Source organism: Solanum dulcamara, chromosome 7 (genome assembly GCF_947179165.1).
Source record: "Solanum dulcamara chromosome 7, daSolDulc1.2, whole genome shotgun sequence".
NCBI classification, from domain to species: domain Eukaryota; kingdom Viridiplantae; phylum Streptophyta; class Magnoliopsida; order Solanales; family Solanaceae; genus Solanum; species Solanum dulcamara.
Genome location: NC_077243.1, coordinates 15347547 through 15367957, shown reverse-complemented (window position 1 = coordinate 15367957; position 20411 = coordinate 15347547). Strand labels below are relative to the sequence as shown.

Genomic DNA, 20411 nt, shown 5'->3' with positions numbered 1-20411 from the left:
GTTCATTTTTTTTTGTTATTGTGTATATGTTGGGTTGATTACATCTTGTGTTTGATGTTCTTGATAAGTTTTCTTGCTTAGAAGATTTAGATCTTTCTCATGTTAGATTCCTTTTACTGATTTTGTTTTCATAACAAATGTTGGGCTGATCAATTACTCTAACCATTATTGTTATTTTATTGCTTATAAGATTCATATTGTTCACATGTTACTACATCACTTTAGTTCTTTATTTTTTGCTCCAAATGATTTGATAAACTCGAGATTCAAAGATTTTTTGTTCATTCATAATTGATTAAGATTGCAAAGCATATTTATGTTATTTTTGTTGTTGTTGTTGTTTATGTTTATGTTCATGTTCATGATCATGTTCATGTTCATATTCATGTTCATGTTCATGTTCATGTTCATGTTCATGTTCATGTTCATGTTCATGTTCATGTTCATGTTCATGTTCATGTTCATGTTTATGTTTATGTTTATGTTTATATTCTTACACTTTAATTCATGTTCATGTTTATGTTTATGTTTATGTTTATGTTCATGTTCATATTTATGTTCTTACACTTTAATTATGTTCATGTTTATATTCTTGTATTTAATTAAGGTTTCATGTTCTTACATTTTAATTATGTTCATGTTTATATTCTTGTATTTAATTAAGTTTTTTACGGTGAGATTGTTATTATTTGCTATTGTCTAAATGCATATCTTTTAATTTGAGTATCTATTTGATTAGCTAATTGATAACATATATTTTATTTTCTTGATTTAGATTTGGGAAATGTTTAATATTTTGCTAATCAGACATAATTTGTTGATTGAAATATTTGACTGTTAGGAAATAATTATAGTATTTTTTTTTTATAAAATTTGCTAGCATGTAGTAATTATTTTGGCATTTATCACAATTAATCTTGTCTCCCTTTATTAAATTTGAAATAAAGTTATTACTCCATAACTTTAAATAAAGTCGTTACCCTACTACTTTAAATAAAGTTATTACCCTACTACTTTAAATAAAGTTATTACCCTACTACTTTAAATAAAGTTATTTCACCACTACTTTAAATAAAGTTATTACCCTACAACTTTAAATAAAGTTATTATCCTACTACTTTAAATAAAGTTATTACCCTACTACTTTAAATAAAGTTGTTACCCTACTACTTTAAATAAAGTTATTACCCTACTACTTTAAATAAAGTTAATTCACCACTACTTTAAATAAAGTTAGTACCCACTTCTTTAAAATAAGTTTTAAATAGTTTTTTTATTATTATTATTTGGAGGGATGATTACATGTCTACTACTTATGTAACAGACTTTATTTTGGCCAATGAAAAAATCTCTCCGTCGGATTTTGAGGCCTCTCCATTTTAAAGACGGAAATTTTAATTTAAGTTTACATTATATATTATATATTACAAGTTGAAATTGGCCGATGAAGAAATTACCGTTGCTTTCCAAGGTCTCCCATGTTCATAAGACGAGTTTTATTTTTGTATTATTATTATTATTATTATTGTTATTATTTTTATTTTTATTATTACTATTCATATTATTTATTATTAACATGTTTACTAAGTATTTCTATAGGCGCTGGAGCAAAATTGATTGATATGCAATTTTATATATATCTGATATACAAGAAAACTGTTGGTTGTATGCACTAATATACACTGTATATACAGTTATGATATACATCAGAATTGGCCCAAAAGCCCAAAATGCAGGTGGCCCAACAGCTTAGTCCAGGCGTACAGAAACTAAGTGTCGGGCCATATCTTTATATGTTCATTACTTATTTTTATTTATTATTTTATTGATTCGGTTTGTAATAATTAATTTATTTATGTCGGTCATGATTTCCTTAGCTATTAATTTTAATTTGTTTTAACCTAATTAGATTCCCCTAAAGATAAACCAATTCATGTTAATTTATTCTTAAAATAATTTTCTATATTTACTTAGTCATTGATAAACTTTTACTTCTTTATATATATATATACATGTATATTATAATCAAATGTTTAAGTTTTATCAATTTTGTTATTTATTTTTTATTTTTTTTTCTAAAAAATAATTTCAAAGTCTTCGTTTTCTTTTAAATTAATATTTTTCAAAATTAGTCAAATAAATTTCAAATCATTGGATAACCGCATGTTAGCGGCTATTTTAAGTGCTAAAACCTTCTTAAAATAGTAATATGAACCTCGTACCCTTTTTCTCTAAATTTTTAAGACTTAAATCTGTTAGAGTCTTTTAAATTAAGTTTTCTTAATTTCTTTAAAAAAATAAGTGGCGACTCCTTTTTTCTAAAATTGATTTTGTCTCTAAAAAGTTGAAATTAATTTTAAACCGTCTTTTTTCGATATAACAGACACATATATTGTTATAACCCGTATTTTGCACATTAGGGCATTTCGGGATAACGGTAATAAGTCAAGGGCAAGGCTATTGTTGATCTTGTTGGATACAAAATTCTTATGACTAAATTGGAATTTCAACTTGGAAATATTAGAAAAAGTAAGGGGCAAAAATTGGAATTTCTCATGGAGGATGTTATATCCCGTATTTTATACGATTGAATGTTTTAAGGTAGCCGTGGTAAAGTTAAGGGAATGAACATCTTCTAAAATTTATTTAATATACATGTTGGATATGAATATTATTTATGATCATTAATAGTGTGGAAATATTAGAAAAGGCAAAGGGCAAAAAGGAAAATTCGCAAAGTGGCCTATGGTAATATTGTGGAAGGCTAGGGGTAAAATGGGAATTTCACAAAGTCTTCAAGAAGACTCATGTGGGACCCACATGCCACATGGCAGCCCATGATTGGAGAAGAGGGGTGTGTTGGACCAATGAAACCTTGACATGTGTCACCACTTAGATCTTGACATTTGTCACCACTTAGAGCTTGACATGTGTCACCACTTAGGGGATGACATGTGTCACCCCTAAAGTTGTATATATATATATATATATATATATATATATGAGTCTTATGACTCATTAATTTCCATAATCATCTAGAGGTTTCAAGAGAAACAAAACGAAATAACAAGAGGAAGAAAGAAGAGAAGAGAAGAGAAACTTAGGCTAGAAACAAGGAAAGAGCTACGATTTTGGGAGGAGAAAAAGGTAAGTTCTCCGATTCCGTTCCAAGAATTAATTATATGAGCTATACCAAGATGTTATTAAGATGTTAGTAATGAAATTTTATGGTTTGAGGCAGCCCAAAACGTTACCAAACAGCCAATAAGTTTCAGCTGCGCTAAAGGAAATTCCGAGGCAAGTTTTGGCGAGTTTTGGTGAATTTCGGGAAAGGTAAAGATTTCTATTTTGAACTGGAATTTATGATGATTTTATGAAGTATATTACAAGTCTTAAAATATGCTGGAAGTGGAAAAAAATGTATAAGGATGTTTGACGTTGGAAACAAACTAAATGGAAGTCGTAGTAGTTAAATCAAAGTCGCGTAGTGTGTTGTTGTTGTGGTGCTGCAGTTTGGTGGTGGTTTAATTGCGTGTTGCAGGACTGTAAAGTACTCAAAAATGGATGTGGGTGCTGCTGGTTGCAGCCACACAACCCTCCGTTTGGTATGACTACATATTTTACGAAATAAAGGTTAAAAACTCTAATTTGGTACCGTAGTTTGGAATGAGTTGTATAGAGCTTGTATTGTGTAAAGTTGAAGTGATTTATTTGTATACATGCTGCTGGCTGTTGTTTTTGGTATGGTTGTTGACATGGTGGCCGAGTTGAAAACTCGGGGATGTTCAAGTTACAGGGGAGATGCTGCCCGATTTTCGGTAGATTCGGAGCTAGTAATAAACTAGTCGAGAGACATAGATAAGGAAATGATTCCTATGGTTACTTGGGTGTAGAGTTAGAAATTGGAAAGTGAAAGTTTATTAACCTTAGTATTAATTTCATGTTAAATAGGTTCAAGAGACGACGAGGCGAGCATAGTTAAGAGTAATCCGTAAGAGGTACGTAAAGCGAACCTTTCTTTCTTTTGGCATGTCTTTGTCATAAGTACGTAAATCTTATACTTTCTCTTCTTTTGGCATGTATTTGTTATAAGTATGTAAAACCTTTATTTATTTTGGTATGTTTTTTCACATAAGTATGTAAAGCATATTTTTTCGATTTTCATGTTTTGACATAAGTATGTAAAGCTAATCTTTGTTTTGGTATGGTATTTATGAAACAAAAATATGACTTTTATATAATTTCAAAGAGGTTCCTATTCCTAGAGCCATTAGGATGGCCAATTCCTTGATTTCCAAAAGGTATTTTATTATGCTTCGATACGTCTATATGATTCCAGAAGATTTATTCTGATATAATCCAGGGTAACTTTCGAAAGGTACTTGACATGAGTCTCGTCTCGATTTTTAAATGATAGCTCATTCTGATTATTCCATTGAGTCTTAAATATGATTTAAATTGCATATAGTTTCTCACTACTCCACTCGTGGATGCCTCAATGCTTCCTTCACTGAGCCTGGGCCAAGATATGTTATCGTGCATACTTCTCTGCATTGTTCGCTGTGTCCTGACGTGAGGGGGCAGGTATGACATGTACATGGGGTGGTAAATATTATGCCACGGAGTTATGCTGTGCCATGTACATATATGTTTGTGATATGATATGATATGATTTGATATGGCCATCTGATATGATATGATTTGTTACGGAGATATTCCCTACTCTGGTGTTATGCTGTGCCGTGGCGCCGATGATGGGAGGGCGATCACACTTTGTTCACCGAGTCCCATAATGGGGTCGGATATGACATATGTTTTTCTGTATACATTATCTGAGGTTTTGATCAGCATTTGATATCTTCGAACATTTTGCTCACTTTTGTACATTCTATCGCGGTAATGACTTTACTTATTATAACCCATTATATGTGGTTTGATAAACATTTGATATTTTTGGATATTTTGCTCATTTTTGTACATTTTGCTCTAGTAATGACTTTACTGATTTCAGTCCATGCTTTACATACTCAGTACATTTTCCGTACTGACCCCCTTTCTTCGGGGGCTGCGTTACATGTCCGTAGGTACAGATGATTGGTTTGCTGATCCGCTCGCTTAGGACATCCACCATGTTGGTCGACAGTGCTCCTTTGTCCGGAGTTCTATTTTGGTACTGACACCTTCTGTTGTATATATATATACGTTGTTCAGGGTACGGCGGGGCCCTGTCCCATCATATGACTAGGATATCATTCCGTAGAGGTCTGTAGACATGGATGTGGGTTTTGTATATATGTTTTGGGTTTTGTGTGTTTTGTTATGGCCTATCGGCCCTCGTGCGTTATATCTATTTTATGATCCGTTTAAAGATCCTTTCTGATCATCACCTATGTTTATTCGATTAATGTACTAAGTGGGGCTAAGGGTACGTATGGGTGCCCAAATCGGGCACCAGTCATGGCCTACGGAGTTGGATCGTGACATATATAATTGAGCTTGGGTCCTATGAGAGAGCCAAGTATGTGTGTGGATGGTCCAATGAGAGGACCCGATATAATATGTTATTTTGTGGAATAGTGAGTATAACTGTTAATTGGCTAGGGAATAAGACTTTATAAAAGAGCCCCATTGATTTTGTGTTTGTTATTAGTTGAGGACTGTGAGTTCGTATAGACTCATTCTTGGGTAAGATTGTGGACCTTGTTAGGCCACGTTGAGATGTGTGTAACATTCTATACCTTCATGTTTAAGGGTGGAGGTTGCGTGTTAGCAGAGAGTTGTTTCCCTTAGGGTTGATCAAGTGGTAGTGATCGTTGTACTTGATACGTGAGGCCAGAGTTAGTTAAGAGGTGTGGTTGTGGGAGGATTAGGTTATGTCTAGTAAGGTAAACGGGTTAAGGCTGGTGGTGGTTGTGTTGCCTTGTGTGTGAGTAAGGTAACATGGTGCTTTGATGTTAGGGCGTTCTTGAGGATCTTGAGGGGCATAAATCGAGCCCTCAACCTCAACAAGCAAAGTTGGTAGTGAAACCGTGGTTAGTAGGTGGGTGAAGCATTGTAAAGGTGAGAGTAAGGGGTTACTTGTAGGTTAATGTGGGCAAGGACATAAACTTTTATTGCTTATGATCTTCTCTTATTTTTCTATATTAGAAGCTCTTTAATTAATCTATACTATATTAAAAGTATGAAGACCCTAAAAATATTACTTAAACTTTTTTTCCTCCATTAAAAGACCCTTCTTTGAACAAAATCATCTTTTTCTATTTTCCTCTAACTATTATTTCATTCTTTTTAATATATTTAATATTGATTATAATAGCAATCCTAAAATAATTGGAAGACTCTTTAAGTATACGGAAATTTTGGTCTCTATAAGGTAATAAAGTTACATTAAGGTATCCTATAATATAATATAGTAGAAAAGTACATGAGTCCTAACTATATAGGGAGAGACTTCTAGGATTTTAAAACTTTTTACCTCATATATTCGTTTCTTTTTTTTTTTTTTTTTTTTGGGAAGAGACCCTACACGAGGCTCCCACCTCTCGTGCACAGTCAGGGGTTAAGCAACACCCCCAAGCCTTAACATAAATAATCAAAAATAAAAATACAAGGAGGGGGACATAAACCTTACCTCCGATCCTATGGTGGTTCATAAGTCGGCTAACCTATTAAGGTCGGCTAACTCATCCCCAATACAAAAAGGGCTAACTATAACTAGAAAGCAGTAAACCTATGAGAGGACTCCTCCTGATACAAGTCGACTAAGAAAGCATAAATGAGGGAGACTCTCCCCTTCCATGAGAATACAAGAAAGTAACTTACACTAGTCCTATTCAATTATGCTACGACTCAGGCATAGCTACATTGAGAAGAACAAGTATACGAACCTTCTATCTCGCATGGGTTGAGGAAATTCTTTTCATCTTTGCCCTTTTTAGTCATATCGTACCAAGTAGGTCCAAGGAGTTATGTAGCAACAACAATAGCAGCTAAGGGGGGTGAAATGATAGGAAATAAATGGAGCCATAGCAGCCAGCTTTCTTGGGGTTGTAGTTAAGGAAGCTGAGAGACAGAGTATGTGTTGAATCCCTAACTTAAATGTATGTCTGAAGGTGCTGTGTCTGTTGGTGCTCCATCTTCTTGTCTTCTCAACAATGAAAGCAGTCAAGGAGTTCCAAAATACTTGGATGAAAGGAGGCTGCTGCAGGTGTTGAAGGTATAAAACATGTATGCATGGAGAGTTGGTGGGAGTAGGTGAGGCCCTTGCAATTGTGGTTGTTATGTCCCTTTGTCTGTGACTTTGTTTACCTGCACAAACAAGCAAACAAATAGACAACCAAGTGTGATAGTTGTGGTGTTTGTTGCAAACCTGTAGGCAGCTTCTTGTTGTCTTCAAAGAAGGATTGAGCAACTCCTTTGAGGTTATCTTATGTGCCTGCACATAACAATTAAAGGAGCAAGGAGGTTCAAGAGTTTTTGGAAGCAGTGGATCTGCTACAGGTTTTGCAGGAATGGAATGTGTATGGGTGTAGGGATGCTGTGTTGGTGAGGTCCTATCTTGGAAGGATGTTGTCTCTCTGTTGATGCTTTTCATCTGCCAGGGTTTCCCATCAGTTGTTGTACCTGCACCATAACAGAAAAACAAAAAACCAACCAGACAGACAGGGGTCTTGGAGTTGATGGTTGTATCTGTGGTGTCTTCTATGTAGTTGTTGTTAGTGTATGTTGATGAATCAATCCAGCAACCTACAACAATACAACAAATAACCAAAGGCAAGAAAGAACTTGCACCAGCTAGCAACAAGGAAAGGACCTCCAAGAGTGCTTTGGAGTCTGTTAGGATTTTCAACGTCGCTCGACTAACGTCTCCAATTATCCGATTGAGTTGAAACTTCTTGAGATATGCACAAACAGTCCTTTCTTTAGTTCTGCAAGATTTGGTGATTTTTTGCACAAGTTGGGAAAAAGGCACCCTCTCAAGGCCTAAGGCAACTGACTTTTTCAAAGTCGCTCGCCTAACGTCTCCAATTGTCCGTTTGTGCTGAAACTTCTTGGGACTTGTCCCTACCTTATTTTCTGCCATCCTGCAAAGTTTGGAGGCCTTTGGACAGGTCCACATGGTGCAACTCACCCTGCACTTCATTCTCTGCTGTAGCTTAGTTACAGGTGTTGCAGGGAAGAAGTTGGCTTGAATGGGAGGCTGAAGAGAGGTCCTAACATGCCCTGCTGTAGACCTTGTTCTTGGAGATTTCAATTGTGTATTGAACCTGCACAAGTAAAACAACCAGAGGAAAACTACCTCCAGGACTTCTGCACAGCTAAAACTGTGCTGTAGTTCTGAATGTCCATTGTAGGCATGTAGTTTCTCCTTGTATGCTGCATGTTGTTGGAGTTGTTGTGTGTTGTGGCTTGTGAACATGTTTCCTAGTGTTCCATGTTTTAGTGTACCTCCAGCTATCTGCAAATGCATAGAACCAAGCCTGCAATACCAAAAACAAACATGCACAAACCTTAAATCGGCTAACTTTTTCAAGGTCGCTCGACTAACGTCTTTGATTGTTCGTTGGAGTTGAAACTTCTTGGGCTTTGCAATTACTGTATTTTCTGTTGTCCTGCAACTTTTGGAGGCCTTTTCCACAAGTTGGAAGTTCCAAATTGAGACTTGCTCCATTCTCTGCTGTAGCTTAGTTACAGGTGTTGCAGGGAAGAAGTTGGCTTGAATGGGAGGCTGAAGAGAGGTCCTAACATGCCCTGCTGTAGACCTTGTTCTTGGAGATTTCAATTGTGTATTGAACCTGCACAAGTAAAACAACCAGAGGAAAACTACCTCCAGGACTTCTGCACAGCTAAAACTGTGCTGTAGTTCTGAATGTCCATTGTAGGCATGTAGTTTCTCCTTGTATGCTGCATGTTGTTGGAGTTGTTGTGTGTTGTGGCTTGTGAACATGTTTCCTAGTGTTCCATGTTTTAGTGTACCTCCAGCTATCTGCAAATGCATAGAACCAAGCCTGCAGTACCAAAAACAAACATGCACAAACCTTAAATCGGCTAACTTTTTCAAGGTCGCTCGACTAACGTCTTTGATTGTTCGTTGGAGTTGAAACTTCTTGGGCTTTGCAATTACTGTATTTTCTGTTGTCCTGCAACTTTTGGAGGCCTTTTCCACAAGTTGGAAGTTCCAAATTGAGACTTGCTCCATCTTGAGAGTTAAGTCGGCCAACTTTTTCAAGGTCGCTCGACTAACGTCTCTATTTATCCATTTGAGTTGAAACTTCTTGGGCTCTACAGGAGGTGTATTTGCTGTAATCTTGCCCAATTTGGGGTTCTCTTGGTGTTGCCTGATGTACTTGTTTAGTGTTGGAGGTTTCCTCTGACTTATGTTGTTGATGTTAGGTTGCTGCTGCTGATGATTAGTGACATTCACTTCTGCTGATGTAATGGAGCTTTTGCAATTGATGTTGTTTAGTTGATGCAGGTCTATAGTGGGTTGTTGGTCCTTAAACATTGTTCCTGCAAAATTAAAACCAACAAGAAGGGAACTCCTAGAGTTGAATGAGCCTCCACCTGCTGTTGATGTACTGTAGTTGCTCCATGTGTTGTTGCTCAGCTGCTGCAACTCCACCCCATGGCTCAAAGTTGCATGATACCTGAACAATGAGGCACCCAACAGTAAACATAATTGGAACTTAAGCTTCCTTTTTGATGGTTGTTGAGTGTGGATCCATGTGTGTGATGTTGTGTTGCTGGTCTGGGTTGTTGTTGCTGTATGCTCTTGAGTGTTGTGATAGGTGGAAGTTCTTGTTCTTTGAGGGTGCAGATGTGCAGAGGGCACTCCTACTCTATCTTTTACTTCTAGCATTGTGATATTATTTCTACTGAAGCAATAAACAAGGGAGACTCTCCCCTTACAATAAGAAATAACTAGGTGGAATATGAAGAAGTAAAACAAAATACAGTTACTTAGTCTATTACGCATTGGGGATGAGATCAGTCAATAGGATAGTTTGATTCTTTTCAGAGTTTTCCTTCTGAAACTTGCCATTCCTAGCTTGTCCATCTTGATGTAACCTTTTGTTTCCTGTGGTAGCTGCTGGAGGTTGTAGAAGTGTTGTGTATCATTGAACATGTGGCTGCATTTTGATAAGGTATCTGCAGGATGGTTTGCTTCTCTGAATATATGTTTGCACTGAAAAAATTCCAATTGTTGGACCTGGAATTGTAACTTTGTAACATATCTATGGATGCTCCAAGGTGGCTTAAGGTCTTGTTTCAGCCACTTAGTCAATAATTCAGAGTCAACTTCCAATATCACTCTATTATGTCCATGTTGAAGACACCAAGTGAGACCAATAGTTGCTGCCTGCACCTCTGCTTGGTTATTAGTACCCAGTCCTAGTGGAGTTGCAAAGGCATATATTAAGTTACCATTGTGGTCTCTTAATATTCCCCCTGCTCCAATTTTCCCAGGGTTGCCTAATGCACTCCCATCAGTATTCAATTTCACAATGGAAGATGGAGGTCTGATCCACATAACTTTGGTCACTCTCATGTCTTGTTGACACTGTTCTAACATAGGAACCAGTTCCTTCCAGCTCTGTGGCCACTTAATGTAGGGGAAAGCAGTGTGCATCAGCATGTAAAGGTCCTTGACTATGGAGAATTTAACTCTCTTAGTACTAGAATTCTTTCCTCCATACTTATTTGCACATCTATTCTTCCATAAGTGCCAACATACAAAGATAGGAGTGGCCTGCAATATGAGCTTCTGAGCCTCATTACTGGACTTGGCAGTCCACCACTTCATCAGTATGCTTCTCAGTGAGCAGGTCCCTTGGATTATTCCCCATGAGCTAGAGAATTGTTGCCAAATATGCTTGGCAAAATTTCCAGAAACAAATATGTGATCTACATTGTCCAATCCTGGTCTGTAACAACAAGAACATGCTGCTGGTGCTGCTCCAAACTGGACAATTTTATCATTAGTAGGGAGTTTCTGTCTCACAGCTCTCCATAGTAAGAAAGATGCTTTGAAGGGAATGTTAGCATGCCAAGTGCATCTATCAATCAGGGTCTTGGCTCTTTTCTTCCTAACTATTTCCCAAGCTGATTTAGAAGTGAAGTTACCATGTGAAGTCAACTTCCAGCAAGCTTGATCATCTGTGTTAGAATGATGGTCTACCTCAGTACTTAGTATCTGCTGCACCAGTTGAGGAGGGGCGTATTTTCTGATTTTTTGCACATTCCACTCCCCATTCTCCATGTAATCAGATACTCTACTATTGTTGAGTCTAGGTAGATGGTTGTTATGATAAGCTAGGGGGCCAATACCCAGCCAATCATCCCACCAGAAGCTGCATGTACCAGAGTTGATGTGCCAGTGTATATGCGGCTCAATATCACTTTTATTAGCCATCATGTGCTTCCACATAATAGACTGACCGTTGTTCCATTTTTTTATAACAGGATTAGCTCTTTGGCAGTACTTAGCCTTCAGAAACTCTCCCCATAGTGTCTTTTTGGATCTGAAAGTCCACCATTGTTTGTACTGTAAGGCTAAGCACACATCTTGTATATTTTTCATGCCAATACCCCCTTCCTCCACAGGATAGCTGAGAGTCTCCCATGATGCCCAATGATATTTCTTCTTCTCTTTGTCCCACCCCCAGAAAAAGTTAGCTATGAGGCTTTTAATCTGATTGATAGTTGTAGCAGTAGGTCTGATCGCAGATAACAAGTAGATTGGTAAAGATTGCAGCACTGATTTCGTTTCTCACGTGTCCTTTAGGCTTTTGGACAAAAATTCTTTCACAATTAATTTAATTTGTAACATTTTTAGGTTTGATTATTTAATTTAGGTAAGAAATTATAATATTTAGCACTTTTAAATCAATTAGAACTTCATCTTATATAAAAAAAATCTATAACTATTTAAGTAATATTTTTGGATCAAAAAATTATTAGAAACATACCTTCTACTTCTTCTTCTTACTTCTATGTTTTGTTCTTATTTTGAGGATTTTGATTAAAGTCATATTCTTGTATTGATTATCGTCATTCTTTCTACTTTTCTTTATTTTTTTTAGTTAATAATTTTAAATATTATATATGAATTATGCATATTAAAAAATTAATAATAAATTCTCCTATTTTGATAATTTCTCGTGTTTCTCTTTTAGTTGGAAATTTTTGATAGAAAAATTGGACGAAAACAAGCATGTTGCCACAAAATGAAGTTGTCGATTTTTTTTAAAGGTCTATCGCTTTTCTTTTTTCTTCATTTGTTAAATTGTGAATTAGTTTTAATTGTGTTATTTAGCTATATTTTGGTATATTATTCGTTAGTATTATAATTATCTTTAATTAAACTTATTTGTTGAATTTGAGATATAAGGTTATAGTTAACTGTTAAATCTTGATATGTAGAACTTTTATTTGAATGATAAACCTATAAATTTAGGATTATAGTCGATTCCTTCAATTTGGGGGAATAATGGCCGGAGTTGATTTCAGTGACCACCAAAATCTATCACGCACTCACGAAGCATATCCTCTAGCACTTAAATTGTCCTCTCAGACTGCCCATCGGTCTGAGGATGAAATACTAAGATCCAATCTATTATCTAACTCAACCTGCATGGTCCTCCAAAAGTTAAGAAATAAATTGCGTACCTCTATCTGATATGGTGGAAATCGAAACTCTATGCAATCGAACAATCTCGCGATTATAGAGTTTGGCTAACTTTTCTTCATTATAAGTCACCTTAACTGGAATGAAGTGTGCAGACTTAGTTAACCTCCAAATAGAGTCATGCTTTCCCAATGTCTTGAAAAGTTCCACCACGAAATCCATGGCTATTCTCTGTCACTTCCATTCAGGAATGAGTATTCTTTGCAACAAACCTACAGGTCTTTGGTGCTCATACTTCACCTATTGGCAGTTCTGACACTTGGCTATATATTCAGCTATGTCTTTCTTCATACCCGACCACCAATATAGTCGTTTCAAGTCTTGATACATCTTAGTCACTCCAAGGTGAATAGAGTATTGTAAACCATGAGATTCAAACAAGATCTTTTGAATTAGTCCATATACCCGGAGAACACAAATCCTTCCCCTAAAATGAAGCACCCCACCTGCATCTAGTGTTGACTCTAGAGCCTTGCCCATCAACACCTTTCCTCTAATTTCATTTAAGGATACATCCTCAAACTGCTTGGTTTTGATCTATTCTATGAAAGTGGCCTTAGATCAACTCCGGCCATTATCCACAGTATCGAAAAGCTTCTAACAACTAAGAACATCCACAGATCAAAAATAAAGAAGAAGATATATGAATTAAGTAATAAATAAATATGTATAGCTAACTTTATATAACACTTACTATAAATTCTCAAATATTTAGGACTTTAATTAGTGCCTGATATGTTTGGACTTCAAAATTAACTAATTTTACGTATTGAATATTTTCTTAATTGATATATTAATTTTATGCATTAAATTTATTATTATTTGATTTATATAGGTCCTTAAAAAGTTGTTTGAAATTTTTTGTCCTTCATTAAAAGATTACACTTTAGACAAAATCGTTTTTTTCACATTTTTTGTCAAATTATTATTTAATTATATTTATAATATTATTCTGAAAATATAAAAGAAGAATTTTGATAAAATAAAGACTTTTAAACCATCAAAAGACTTCTAAAATATATGGTAAGAGATATTGAAATACTTAATTGGAGAATTAATGTTGATAGTTTTCTTCTAAAATATATGAGAAGAACCTGAGAAACTATTAAGACAACAATATCGATTTCAATCAACACTGTTCACAGGTTCATCATGGCCGGAGAGGATTTGGACCAGAGATTCTTCTTTAATAGAAATATTAAATTAGTAATAAGTTTTCCACTCTTAAATAAAAGACTTTCTCGGTACATTAAGTAAAAATAGGCACATGCAAGAAGACATAACATTAAAATTGCAAGTTTTCCCAAAAAAAAAAAGAAGTAAAAAGTACTCAAGGTCTCAATGATATTAAATTAGCTTTCTTGCAATGTCTATTCTACTATTCCCTCCCAATCATTTAATGTGTCATTGGTTTACTTGACACGGTATTTAAGAAAAAAATGAAGACTTTTGATACTTATGATCTAAAACAATCATTAGATATTTATGTGATTGTAAATTATTTCGTTAAGGTAAAAGAAAAATTTTAAAGTTCAAATATTTCTAATAATATTAAGGCGACATTCTTTTTGAAACGGAGTAAAAAGAAAAAGGTATCACGTAAAATGAAACAAAGATAGTATATAAATTTACTTTATATTAACTTCAATATATATTTTAGAACTCCTTAATTATTAATTCTTCTGATATCTTTTATCATATATTTTAGGCCTCTTTAATTATTAATTCTTCTAATAGTCTTACATATTATTTAGGACATTTTAATTTAATACAAAAAAATAGGCGTACCAATTTAGATTTACAAAGGCTTCCGCATAACTTTAGAGTCATGGTTACATCATCATAAATATATACAAATTTAATTGACCTTCTTCCTACATAATTTAGGTCTACAAATTAAATTGTACAAAAACAAATTTCCCCCTATTATATTAATAATAATCGAGAGAAAAATAGTGAAAATACAATTATATCTAAAATAAAGTCTTTTAATAAAAAACAAAAAGTGACAATTGATGTCGTCACTAATTAAACTAAAACATTAGTGAGAAGATAGTTTTGTCAGTTTAATAATTTTTTAGTGAAAAAAATAATATCAACTATATTTTTTTATATTTTTTATTGACGAAATAGTTCGTCATAAGCATTATGCATTTGCGGGTAGAAAAGAATTTCATAGTTAATATAACTTTATTTAGTTATGAAACACTAAATCATTCAAACAAATGCCATATATATTTTAACATCAACTATTTTTTTAAAATATATTTTTTTCTATACATTTTTTATTAATTGACGCAAAGCAAACGTACTTTACGCTAGTCAATAAAAATATGTTTGAGTTGTCAAAGATTTAAGAAAATGAATTTAATTACAAAAATAAATGTAATTTAATACTGTCGAGATAATAAGAATAAAATTGTATTTTCATAAAGTTTCTCTAATAGATTACAATTTACTAGCAAGAAAAATATGATCTTTATCGTCGTTGATTAACATAAACACACGTGAATCAAGAATTCAAGACTTAGTGAAAATTAGCTATAAGAACCTTTAATCAAGAATTGAAGACTGTAAAAATTATAGCTATAAGAACCTCTCTCATAATCCATTATGACATTCTCTCCTAAATCATCAAAGCTCCTATTCTCTCCTAAATTATCAAAGCTCCTATTACAATAATCCATCAAGAAAACAAAGTCATCAAGAATATAATCCATTACAACATTCTCTCCTAAATCATCAAAGCTCCATCAAAAAAGTGAAGTCATCAAGAATATAATCCATTACAACATTCTCTCCTAAATCATCAAAACTCTTGTTTACAATAATCCATCAAGAAAGTGAAGTCATCAAGAATATAATCCATTACAACATTCTCTCCTAAATCATCAAAGCTCCTGATAATCCATCAAGAAAGTGAAGTCATCAAGAATAGAACCTGCAATGGCAGAATCACAAGCACCCACTAATCAAGAAGATGTTAATCAACCACAAGAAACACTCTCAAATTGTGGGGCATGTGCAACCATGGCTTGGAAAAAAAAACAAGCATGTCCAGGTTGCAGCCTTACACCACATTTTCTTCTAGAAAAAAAGAAATACCACGTTGTCACGGACGTAGACTTCAACTAAGACCTCCGTGCGACACTTGACAACTTACTCACGAATCTTTCACGATCTTGCAAGCTCAAGTAAGTCTTTAAGACTACATCGCTAAGGGAACGCTAGATTGTAAGAAAGACAGGGGAGCTTTTATGAAAAAGGCTTTGTATTACTTGGAAAAATGCTTAATTTCTAGATGGTTTGTTACAAATGAAATTGTCCCCTCTATTTATACTACTCCTTAGGGGCTCAAGTATAAATAAAAATTGTTATACAAATACTTCCATATTTACAAAGAAGTCCATATTATAGAATTCTCTACACATTCTAGAGAATTCTAGAGTACTCTATGTCTTTCAAGACTTCTCTACAATATTCCATAAGAATTTAGAGTCTTCTAGAAACCTCTCCAAGACTCTAGGTTCTTCCTTCATGGAGCTTAAACAAGAATTTGGACTTGAAAAATTGAGGGGGGTTTGTACGAAGTACCTCTCTCAAAATGAGAGAGAAGATGAATTTGCCAGCCTATTGGCTAAGGCCAGAAAAAAAATTACACAGCAGCAGAAAGAAAAGGAAGAGAAAGAAGAAAATGAAAAACGAGACCAAATACTCAAAGACAAAGATGCAAAAATTCATCATTTACGTTCCATTCTCTTAAGTTCCTTAGAAATTAATATGTGAGCCGGATAAGCTACGACACTATCAAATGACTCTAAGGAAGGAAGTGGCAGCGTAGGAGCCGTGACATGGATACGTGGACCAATAGGGGCTGGACACGTGTCACCCTTAGGAGTTGACATTTGTCACCTCCCGGTCCACTCAGTGCTAAGTCAATATTTCAATGGAACTCTCATAAAATATGATCATAGACATCATAGGAAAGACAATAGCATGATCATAAATCTATTTTGATATAATTTGATGGTTATTGAATTAAATTGAAGAGTTTTTTCATGAATTCTCCCACTTTGATTTCTAGGGTTCATGATGTAAATTATGAGTATTGGTTGTCTTATTGATCAAAGTTCATGGATATGCTATGTTTCTTTATGCATTTAACTCTGTCAATTGTTAATTTTCCTGATATAAAAGCCAAATACTGTCAAAAAACTTGTTCAATGAACTTTGTGGTTTAGTGTTGTATTGGCAATTATGCAGAACTGGTTCTCTCTTGTGACAATAAGTGGTAGATTTTTTTTCCAGGATTTTCTGTTCTTTTTCATTTAAAACTGAATTAAGGATTTAAAACTGAAAAGAATCAAGAATTGCAATTGTGCAATCTATGATCAAAAATCCATAAGAAACAATAAATAATGAATGCAAGAACACAATTTTACAAGCCCGGGATCTAAGCTTTTGTCAATCTCGAACATACACATTACTGTTCCAGTAACCGTAGAAGCACTAATTTACTAACGTTTCTTGAACTATATTATGTCCAGTGGAGGCAATGCAGGGACACAAAATCAACACTGGAACTATGCAGGAATGCCTATGGGACCACATCAACAGACTTCTATGGGTAACACTGTAGGAATGCCTATGAGACAACATCAAAATATGATTTAACTATGCAGGAATGCCTATGAAACCACATAACTATGTAGGTATGCCTATGGGACAGCATCAGCACATGAGTAACTATGGAGGAATGCCTCATTGTGAGATCAGCGGTGCAGGACTGCCTGCTACTGCACCACATCAATCTAATTCTATGGGACTTGGTGTTGGACATGGTGAGATCAACAATGCAGGACTGCCTACAAGACTTGATGCCACTGCACCAAGTCAACCTAATTCTATGGGACTTGGGGTTGGGACCAACTATGGAGGAATGCCTACGGGAAGAAATGCAGGACTGCCTACAGGACAACATCAAAATATGATTTAACTATGCAGGAATGCCTATGAGACCGCATACTTCAATGGGTAACTATGTAGATATGCCTATGGGACAACATCAGCACTTGAGTAACTATGGAGGAATGCCTCATGGTGAGCTAAGCGGTGTAGGACTGCCTGCCACTGCACCACATCAATCTAATTCTATGGGACTTGGTGTTGGGGCAAACTATGGAGGGATGCCTACGGGGCATGGTAAGATCAATCGTGCAGGACTGCCTACAGGACTTGATGCCACTGCACCAAGTCAACCTAATTCTATGGGACTTGGGGTTGGGGCCAACTTCGGAGGAATGCTGACAGGACATGGTGAGTTCAGTGCAGGGGCACTAGATCAACCTATAGAAGCAGTTTGGAACTTAGAAGACAACTCTCTGAATCTCCCCAATGAACTATAGTCAAAACAGAGGAATTTAAAGAAGATGCGGAAACAAAACAAATGTATTAGACTAGAGTTACACAAATTTGTAAAAGACTGTCAATTTTTTATTTCGAGAAGGGAAAAGGTAATACCTTTAAATCCGCTTTGATTTTAGCAATTTATGTTGAATCCTTGGCAGTGTATTAGACAAAAGTTGCACAAAATTGTAAAAAAAATTGTCAATTTTTGATAAAGGGATACCTTTAAATCTGCTTCGATTTATATGTTGATTCGTATGGCAGATATTCAAACTATGTGTACGCGCCAACAAGCGTGAGCTGGTTGTTCCAGCTAGGAAACATGTGTTTGTCTCTAGGGAGAGGAAGACGAAGGAAGTATATATGATTTAGTAAACCCTAGAAATAAGGTTATGTGTAATAAGGGCGGAGGGAGGCTTTTTCGGTTTGTTGAATGTTTGTGCAGAGCCCAATAGTGTTAGTGTTTGTGGAGATAATGGGTTTTGTTGGGTTGAGTAAAGGATATAGAGAGTTGATTTTTGATATGTCTCACGTAAAATAAATCTAAAACGAAACTACTCCAATAAATAAAAGAACAACAGACATGTAAATTCCACGTCTTTTGATTTCTATCCTAGAAACGAAAGTTTAAAAGGGAAAAGGTGGAGTTGTAACAACATCTCTATCAAGAATTGTTGTAGTAGGGTGATTGCGGGCGAGGATTTGAGAAATAAGGAGTTTTCAAACAGACAGCCAACTAAAGCACCATAAAAAAAGCTAATTAATTTTCTACGAAGGAGCTTTCATCAATCACCAAATACCATACAAATAAATTGGTAATCTCAATGATATAGTTGCATGAGAAAGTTAGCAGATTAGAGTTGGTCAATATTTTTCAGTTGGCGAAGCTTAAGTATAAACAGACAGATAAAAGAGGACTAATCAGCCATGATGCACAGCTAGGATAATATAAAGTCAAAACATGCTAATGTAATTGAACATTACCTGTGAAGGCAGGTTATAGTGGCTTCAAGCTCAACCTCATTGGCATCTTTGTAGATGACTGAAGAGAGATCTTGTGACATACAACGTTGTGGAGAGAAACGGTGGCATGCATTAGAAATTTCATCAGATCGAAGGTAGTGGTAATGGTGCAGAGGTATTGAGAGGGACACTTGTATTGCCCACTTTGAAGCTTGTTGTAGTGCTGAGGTGTTGGAAGAGGAAGAGGATGGGGAACTGATAACATGTATTTCTTTAAGGGATTAAAAAAAAGAGAGAATTCAAATCATGAATAAAGAAAATACAACAGTTTGTGGCAACAAACTGTACATTGATGTTATAAAGGGAGAATCTTACATTTCAAATTTCAGCTACGACCAATTTCTAACTGTTAAATAAGAGACGTTCTGTATCAGATAATTAGATAATGGCTCGAATTACCTCATGTCTCTTTAGTTTTATTTCATTTGTAAGAATTTATGACACCCGAATAATGTTTAAGAACGTAACACTTGAAATTTACACTAATTTATTAAATTTAATTGTTAAAGCAGACTTCTATTGAAAACAATTTGCTCCTACAGTGTAAGGAGAAGAAAATAATGCATAACTTGTGTAAGCACAGAACTTAGTTCTGGAGTACCCGTGTTTCAAATTATGCAATAGAGGAACTCATATCTCTTAAAAGCTTGCTGATTTCTGTCGAAGGCGAGGAGCTACCTGCAAGACATCAGAAATAAGCAAATTGGAATTAACCTATAAAAGTGTCTAGTCATGTAATAGTCACCCGAATGCCACTTCAAAAATTAAATCAGTTTATAATTTGGTGAAAATTATTTACACCCCCAACTTTGATTTAAAAATCAAACATCCTTCTCAACTTTGAAAAATAGTCATTCTCCTCCCTTTATTCTATGCAAAGCCTATTTTATCCTTGTCATTTTTAATCTTCCATTTATGTAACATCTTTTTATATATAATATAATATTTATATTTTTAACCTATGTATTTATAGATTTTTATTTAAGTTATTTAAATTAATTTACGTAGAATAACCTTTTATAAGTTTGTTGCAAAATCTAATGTTATTTTTTAATGATTGTTATTTTAGTACTACATGCATAAGTACATACATATGTATTATGTGCATGCATATTTAAATTTCACTTATCTCTTAGGCATAATATAGTAACGTGTTCTTTAACTTGGCCTCAGTTAAGACATACGAAATCATAGATTCGTCCCCTCCGAAAAGCTAAGTTGTTTGATTCACATCTATAGCCTTCAATTTTGGATGAGCACACATAGAAAACTAAACTTGTATAAAGTTGAACAA

The 20411-nt window shown here is 34.8% G+C and overlaps 2 long non-coding RNA genes across 2 annotated transcripts; one reads left to right on the top strand and one right to left on the bottom strand.

The window, feature by feature from the left end:
- Positions 1-3032: 3032 nt before the first annotated feature.
- Positions 3033-5307, top strand: LOC129895367 (uncharacterized). Its single transcript, XR_008767773.1, has 4 exons — positions 3033-3147; positions 3242-3333; positions 3952-3998; positions 5085-5307. It is a non-coding gene; the product is annotated as an uncharacterized LOC129895367 (long non-coding RNA).
- Positions 5308-15391: 10084 nt separating this feature from the next.
- Positions 15392-18940, bottom strand: LOC129895366 (uncharacterized). The gene is made up of 2 exons (XR_008767772.1): positions 18318-18940; positions 15392-15629 (listed from the first exon to the last, which is right to left on the bottom strand). It is a non-coding gene; the product is annotated as an uncharacterized LOC129895366 (long non-coding RNA).
- Between the last annotated feature and the right edge of the window lie 1471 nt (positions 18941-20411).